This window comes from Phacochoerus africanus, chromosome 1, assembly GCF_016906955.1.
Source record: "Phacochoerus africanus isolate WHEZ1 chromosome 1, ROS_Pafr_v1, whole genome shotgun sequence".
In the NCBI taxonomy this organism is placed as follows: domain Eukaryota; kingdom Metazoa; phylum Chordata; class Mammalia; order Artiodactyla; family Suidae; genus Phacochoerus; species Phacochoerus africanus.
Genome location: NC_062544.1, coordinates 118,626,528 through 118,634,351, shown reverse-complemented (window position 1 = coordinate 118,634,351; position 7,824 = coordinate 118,626,528). Strand labels below are relative to the sequence as shown.

General features: G+C 38.4%; 1 non-coding gene across 1 annotated transcript; it reads right to left on the bottom strand.

Moving 5' to 3' along the window:
- Window positions 1-1,821: 1,821 nt before the first annotated feature.
- LOC125114300 (small nucleolar RNA SNORD27) lies at window positions 1,822-1,888 on the bottom strand. The gene has a single exon (XR_007131753.1). It is a non-coding gene; the product is annotated as a small nucleolar RNA SNORD27 (small nucleolar RNA).
- Between the last annotated feature and the right edge of the window lie 5,936 nt (window positions 1,889-7,824).

Genomic DNA, 7,824 nt, shown 5'->3' with positions numbered 1-7,824 from the left:
GGATGAGAACTGTTCACCTACTTTTCTGGAATTGCAGGCCCCTTTATAAGAAATAGCATTTACTGTTGAGCTGTCTGAAAAAGGGTGTGGCACTTTGTCTCCTATGGTCACTCTTGTCCTTGTAAAGTCTCATCGTTTCTCAATACTTAGTACTTGGCTCTTGGCTCTGTTGGGTGGATTTATAAGATGTTTTTGAAGCAGCCAAGCATGCTTTATCTGGATTACCAGGACTAGAAGGGATTCTTTTAGTTTTTGACAGTGTAACTCAACTTCTGGAAGTGAAGACTGTTGTCTTCATTTCCAGTTTGGATGTCAATTTGGAGGTGGCACTGGGGTCAAGCCAGATACTTTCTGGAAGGTAAAAGAGTTTGCCTTTAAGTTGAGTTTGCTACTAAGGTGAGCCATCTTGTTGATCTGCTTCTGTGCTTTAATGAAAACCTCCCACAATTTTGGGGTGGTGGTAGTGTGTGGATCGTGATGGAAGCATGACTTTCACCAGCAAGATTTTCGAGGGTGGATGGATTGTGGGTGGAAGGACCAGATCCTTCTCAATTCTTTATTAGTAAAAGGCTTATTTTTCAACACTCTTCTCTTTGAATTCAGTGGAAAAATTGCTGGTTGATTTAGAGAGCTGTCCCCTTATAGAAGAGGTACCTGGATGTGAATATAAAGCTGTGCATTCAGCATTTCGTGAACAGATTGTGAGCCAGAGTACACTGATTAGGATGGTTTTTATGTAGGAGCCAGGTTTGTCAAAGTAGAATTATTACTTTCACTATTGTCATTATTGTTCTTGCATATGCTCACACTTTGGGGAGTACTTCATATGTATTTTTTAAAACTCTATAGAGCCCCTACGAGTTAGAGAGGACTATGGTTATCCTCAAATTATAGATAAGACAATTAAAAGGAATTAAGTAGCTTGCCACAGTTAAGTGTGAGAATGAGAACTTGAGCCTAGGTTTCTCTGACCCAAGCCCAATGACCTTGGCCATGGCCTTGAATTCAAATTATGGTCGTGCACTCTGCATGTGTGCAGTCTGCAGTGTGGGCTCTTCCAGCTTACACAGGGCCTGTTCTGTTAAGAGTCCACTGCAACATTGGTGGTCTTTGCACTGTCTTCTTTGCTCTGCCACTTTGAAAGCTGTTGCCTCACCAACAGTCAAATTAAGTACCTTATTATATTATATATTTACAATATGTCAGCTTTGGTCCAAAGGAAATTTGTTTCCAAACAATGACTTAAAAGAAAGTAAAACAAGGAGCTCCCGTTGTGGCTTAGGGGTAACGAACCTGACTAGTAATCATGAGAACTCGGGTTTGATCCCTGGCTTTGCTCAGTGGGTTAAAGGGTCTGATGTTGATGTGAACTGTGGTATAGGTTGCAAACACAGGTCGGATCCCACATTGCTGTGGCTGTGGCATAGGCTGGAGGCTACAGCTCTGATTCGACCGCTAGCCTGGGAACTTCTGTATGCCCCGTGTGTGGCCCTAAAAAGACTGAAAAAGAAAGAAAGAAAGAAAGAAAGTAAAACAAAATAAAATACACATTCTTTCATTTTTCGATATTTTAAATTTTTTTTAATTTTACGATTTTTATTTTTTCCATTATAGTTGATTTATAGTGTTCTGTTAATTTCTATTGCACAGCAAAGTGACCCAGTCATGTGTACGTGTGTGTGTGTGTGTGTGTATATATATATATATATATATATACTTTTTCTCATGTTATACTCCATCATGTTCCATCACAAGTGACTGGATATAGTTCCCTGTGCTATACAGCGGGGTTAAATTTCTTTCTTTTTTTTTTTCTTTCTATTTCTCAGTAGTTAAGCTATCACTTTAGTTCAGGCATGTGCTTGTCATTTTATGTTCATTATGGAAAGGCTTAAATTTCTAATTGGAGTTTTGAATAGGTCTTAGTTGAATACATGCTTTTATCATTCAATTGGCAATTTTTTTTTTTTTTTTTTGCTAAAGGCTGGGAATTTTATTTTCTCTTCCACTTACAAAGAGAGTCTTTTTCATTTGTGATTAAATATAAATGTATTTAAAGTTAGTCTATTCAAATAATATGGCCCTCTTGTTTTATTAAGTCACAAAAGCCATAGACTTAGGTCTTCTTCCTATTGATGACACTCAATGGTTATGGTTTGCCAAAACAGGTACCCTGAAAAATGAGTTTATGTGAATGGTGTTGGAATCCACAAAGGGATAGACTTTGATTTTGGTGAAGTTGACTTTATAAAATCAACATTTTTGTTTGTTTCACTAGGACTTCTTTAAAACCCTTTTACTGGCTCAGAAGTTAACATTTTGGCTGTTGTATGGGAGACCTATCTGCCAGCCAACAGTTCGGTTTTAGCCATGTTTATATTATTCCTTGCTACTTTTTGTGATTTTCCTTATTTTAGAAAGGTAGCAGAAAGAAAGGAAGACAGAAAGCATTGATATTAATGATAATGTAGAACTCAAAAATTTAAAACGTTCGATCCAAAGATAGAAATCATTAGATGTACCTAAGGCAGAGATTCTTCAACCAGTTCTTTCTTACCAAAAAAAGGGAACAAAACGAAAGTAAGAAATGCTAATTTATATCAAGTGGTAAGAGATAAATCAATCAACTTTTGCTATATAACAAAACTCCTGGGCTTACAGCAACAGGTATTTATTCTCATCCTCATGAGTCTGTAGGTGGTATTATTATTTGGCTGATCCAGGCTGGCCTCCCAGTGTTGGCTCTGCTATACGCTATAGGCTGGATTCTGGTCTGCTCCACATATGTTCTAGGGTCCAGGCTGAAGGGATAGTAGCTACTTGGGGCATGCTCTTCTCCTGGCAGATCACTGTATTCAAGAGCTAAGCCAAATTGCATAAGCAAATATTTCATTAACAATGTTTTTGGGGAGTTCCCGTCGTGGCGCAGTGGTTAACGAATCCGACTAGGAACCATGAGGTTGCAGGTTCGGTCCCTGCCCTTGCTCAGTGGGTTAACGATCCGGCGTTGCCGTGAGCTGTGCTGTAGGTTGCAGACGCGGCTTGGATCCCGCGTTGCTGTGGCTCTGGCGTAGGTCGGTGGCTACAGCTCCAATTCAACCCCTAGCCTGGGAACCTCCATATGCCGCGGGAGCGGCCCAAGAAATAGCAACAACAACAAAAAAGACAAAACAAACAAACAATGTTTTTGGATATAGCAAGTCACATGGTACCCAGTATCCATCGGTAAAAGTAAACTGCCCAAAATAGGGGAGGGAATATTTGATTAACTATAATCTGAACTTCCATAGGGTGTGCAAAAAGTATGGTGTTTTTATAGAATTTTATGAATTTTTGTTTTCATTCTTGGGGGATGTAGTCTTCATCCCCACCTTCCCATCCCTAGCTTTATGAAATATAAACCTAGTGTTTTACCTTTGCATTTCAGAAATGCATCATGTTTGATTCAAGAGGACTGACTATAAAAGCAGAATGAGTAAATACCTGAAATCACTTATATTATCAAGGCACTATTTATTAGAATCTGCTGTGTTTGAGGGACTATGCTCAATGGAGTTGTGAGCATCCAAGTTTTTGTTTGATGTAAGTCCTGCTACCATAGAACTTATTAGGAGTAGATGTCAGGAAAGACTTCTTGGATGAATTGGTATTTTTTTGGACCATGAAGCAGGGATAATGTTAGAGACAGAGATGGAGCAGTGGACATAGTAGAAATGTAAGGAACACATCTGTATGTAATGGGTTATTGCATTTGGTTGGAGGGTAAGATAGATGAATAATAATAACAACAATAATAATGATAATAATAGCAATAACTGTAGCTTAACTTTTATTAAGCAGTTAACTGTGTGCTAGGTACTGTGCTTAACACTATATGTAAAATATGTAATTTAATATTGGGATAGACATTGATGATTGCCTATCCAATGTTCATTCTCTCCTTTCCCACTAAAAGGACTCAATTTTGTTTGAGATGGAAATATGCGTGTCTCACTTTCCAAAACTCCCTTACTTGAGTGACCATGAGACTCAGGTCCTATAATGATGTAAATGGATGTTATTTGATGAGGCCTTCCCTAAAAGCTTAGTGGGAGCCATGCATTGGCTGGTATGCCCCAACTGTGTTTGACTCCTTTCTGCTTCTTGTAGCTGGGAAAATGGGTGCAATACCTTGAGTGGCAGAAACCAACTACAACAACAAAGATAAGACCATGTATTAAAAATGGCATGGATGAAACGTGGAAGAATCTTTGTCTTGATGACACTGTTAAACATTGTACCAGCCTAGACTACCTTCCCTGCCTTCCTCTGTACTTCTTATTGCATAATACAAATAACCTCCTTACTTTTTTTCATTTTTTTAGTTTTTTTGAAGTATAGTTGTTTTACAATGTTGTATGATTTCTGCTGTACAGCAAAGTGATTCAGTCATACATGTATACACATCCATTCTTTTTCAGATTCTTTTCCCACACAGGTCATCACAGAATATTGGATAGAGTTCTCTGGCTATATAGCAGATCCCTGTTGGCCAATCATTCCATACCACAGTGTGCATATGCCAATCCCAAACCCCCAGTCCATCCCTTCTCCCCACCCCCTGACCTGTCCCCTTTGGTAACCATAAGTTTTTCAAAGTCCTTGAGTTTATTTCTGTTCTGCAAATAAGTTCATTTGTACCCTTTTTTTTTAAGATTACACATATAAGTAGTATCATATGATGTTTGTCTTTCACTGTCTGACTAATTTCTAGGTCCATCCATATTGCTGCAGATGGCATTATTTCATGCTTTTTATGGCTGAGTAGTATTCCATTGTATAGGCTGAGTAGTATTCCATTGTATATATGAACCATATCTTTTTTATCCATTCTTCTGTCAATGGACATTTACCCTCCTTACTTGTAAGCCACTATTTATTTGTAGTCAGACATTATCCTCACTGATACATACCTTATCAAGAATCTCTCAAATTAGATGCCATTATACCTGTTTTACAGGTGAGAACATCAAAATCAAATTAAGCATTTGCCCGGGATCTAGGATTCATTGCTAGGTCATTTTGAGTTTCAGGGCTGTCATCTTGCCTTTGGCTGGGCAGATAAGTACCACAGTAAAAATAATGTTGGAAAAGTAGCTTAGGGTAAAATTGAAGAAGCAACTGGATTCCAGGTTGAAAATTTGAGTTTTATTTCTGGGTGAATGAGTGTAGTTGGCCCTCGATATATGTGGGTTCTGCACCTGTGAAGAATTAACTGTAAGGGACCTGAGCATTCTTGGATTTTGGTACTCATGGGCATTCCTGGAATCAATATCCTTCAGATACCGAGGGACGACTGTATAAGATGATTTGAAAAAGACAGAGATTGGACGTTTAAAGATCATTGAGACTTAAGTATGTGACACTCAGTACTTTAATATGAATGAAGGTGGAGGAAAAACTGGGCACAAAGCAGAACTGGGAACATGAGAAGAGAATTGAACTGAGTGAAAACAAATCATAATTGGCTGTTCACCTTCTGAGAACAAAACAAAAGCCTCCTGAAGGTTAGTATTAACTTCTACTAATGGCTTCAAGTCTGCCAGGAAGTAGGGAATGAGTAATGTAGAGAATTGCTAATAGGATATGAATCATTATTTAGAGCAGTAGGTGGGTACTTCTACTTATTGTCCATACCATTTATTGACCTCTTGATGACCTCCTATGGCATGATTTTGAACTGGGTCTGACTCCATTGTGCCAGTTAATGTTAGCAAAGATGAAAGGTAAGGCCAGAGAGTAGTGTGACAGTACAACAAATTCTGTCAGTGGACTTATTTCCACATCTCCTAAACATTCTGAAGCTTTCTGGGGGGTGCGCAGGGTCACTTTAACTTCTTGGGCCTCCCTTGCCCCTCTACTTTTTTAATCTATAAAATAAAGGATTTGGTTTACATTCATGGTTTTCAAATGTTTTTCAGCTGTAGTAAAAGCTTATCTGGACCCTCAGTATATAGCAAAAAGCAGAGTTGCTTTGAAAATTCAGGGTCAAATTTATGTAGTCTGGGATATCTTTATGTTGAGGCTTCTGTTCTAAAAAGATCACTACACATTCTCCCAGGCCTAAGATTTTGTGAATCTTAGAGTGTCCAGATGTTTTATGGAAGCATCCTCTTAACAAATCCCTTTGTTATTCCACAGCTTATTGTGTCTTAGTATCATCTAGGGAAGGGATTGCTAATGTTCACCATAGCTATCTTTTCTCCAGGTGTATGTTGGAAGTGACTTGTGTTACCTCTATGCTAGAACATTTAATTTCCAATGTGAGACTGTTCAGTCCTCTCCTCTGCTGTGAGGATCATGGCAGCATGTGTTGAGATAGAGCTTCCATCTGCCAGCATCCCTGAGTACCAAATAAACAAACCTTTCAGTCAACTGGCATTGAACATGCAATATGACTGAGAAATAAACCATTGTTGTTTTAAGGCATTGGGATTTTGTGATTATTTATGCAGCGCCTTTTTAAAGCTTATCTTTACTAATAGGTTATCTTTTAGCACATCTGCTAAACTTTATTTAACTTACTTTTTAAAACGTCTTTTAGGTCAACCTGAGCCCTGGCCAACTTGTCCTTACTTTGTAGTTAGGAAAGTAGCAGGCAGCATCTACATTATCTATCCATGCAGGTACCTGCACTCATAAATTCTATGAATTGAAATACTTATACTTAATTACATTTGCTGTCATGTTGAAAAAGTCCAAAGATATATTGTGTAGGGTTCCTTATTTTTTTAAAGCCTTTAATTTAATGCCTTGTTGCTTTTTAAGGTAATAGAATTTCAGTGGCTTTCAGAAGAATAATGATTATCAGTAACCATAGTAATGACTACTATAGATTGAGGACTCATTCATTGATTGGGGAAATATTTACTGCACATATACTATGTGATAAGCACTGGGTGTATAGGGGTACACCATAGACAGTTCCTTACTTGGAGCTTACATTCTAATACGGGGCTGTGGATAAGTTTGCCCTGTTCTATAAACGACACCAGTTACTGAGCATTTACTATATGCTAAGTACTTTACATCTCTCATTTCGTACTCCCTGTAAAGATAGGTATATTATTCCTATTTTATAGATGAGGAAACTGAGGCTCAAAGAATTTGATAAGCTCTGTGAAGGCAAGAGCTTTTGCCTTTTGCCTAGAAGAGTCTTTGACATATAGTAGATGCTGAATAACTATTTGTCAAATGAATGAATCAACAGAGTAACTTGCTTAAAGTTAATGCCCTAGCAGAGCCAGAATTTGAACCCACATCTGCTTGACTTTCAGGGCAAAAAGAGTTATCACTGGGCATGGCAGGAATAGTGTGTTTCCACACAATTACAACAAAAGCAACAACTGAGCCCCTCCAGTGTCAATGCCAAAGGTACTAGGAAGATCCAGGTCATCTCTTTTACAGCTGGGGTTAAGTCTTCTGTATGATTTGCTACTCACTCTGTCTCAGCTGGGGAAAGTCAAGGCAACTACCTACCTGGCTTAATTGCTGATATAACTGATCGCCCTTCTCATGGGCCAATTCAACTCCTGGTCTATTCGGATTTCCTTAGCACTTGGCTGGTCCTGTTTTCTGTGTCTCAAGTTCCGCTTTTAATGCTTTGTATATTCCTTCTCCACTTTCATTTTCCAGATTTGTTGCTTCGAAGTTCCAGGAAATCTGTAATTGCTGGCACCTAGTGGACACTCAACAAAATTAAAACAGAGAGAGAAGGAAAGAAAAGCAACCAGCACTTCCAGGAAGGAACTAAGTGATTACTTTTTCTTGGAAGTCAATAGTGAG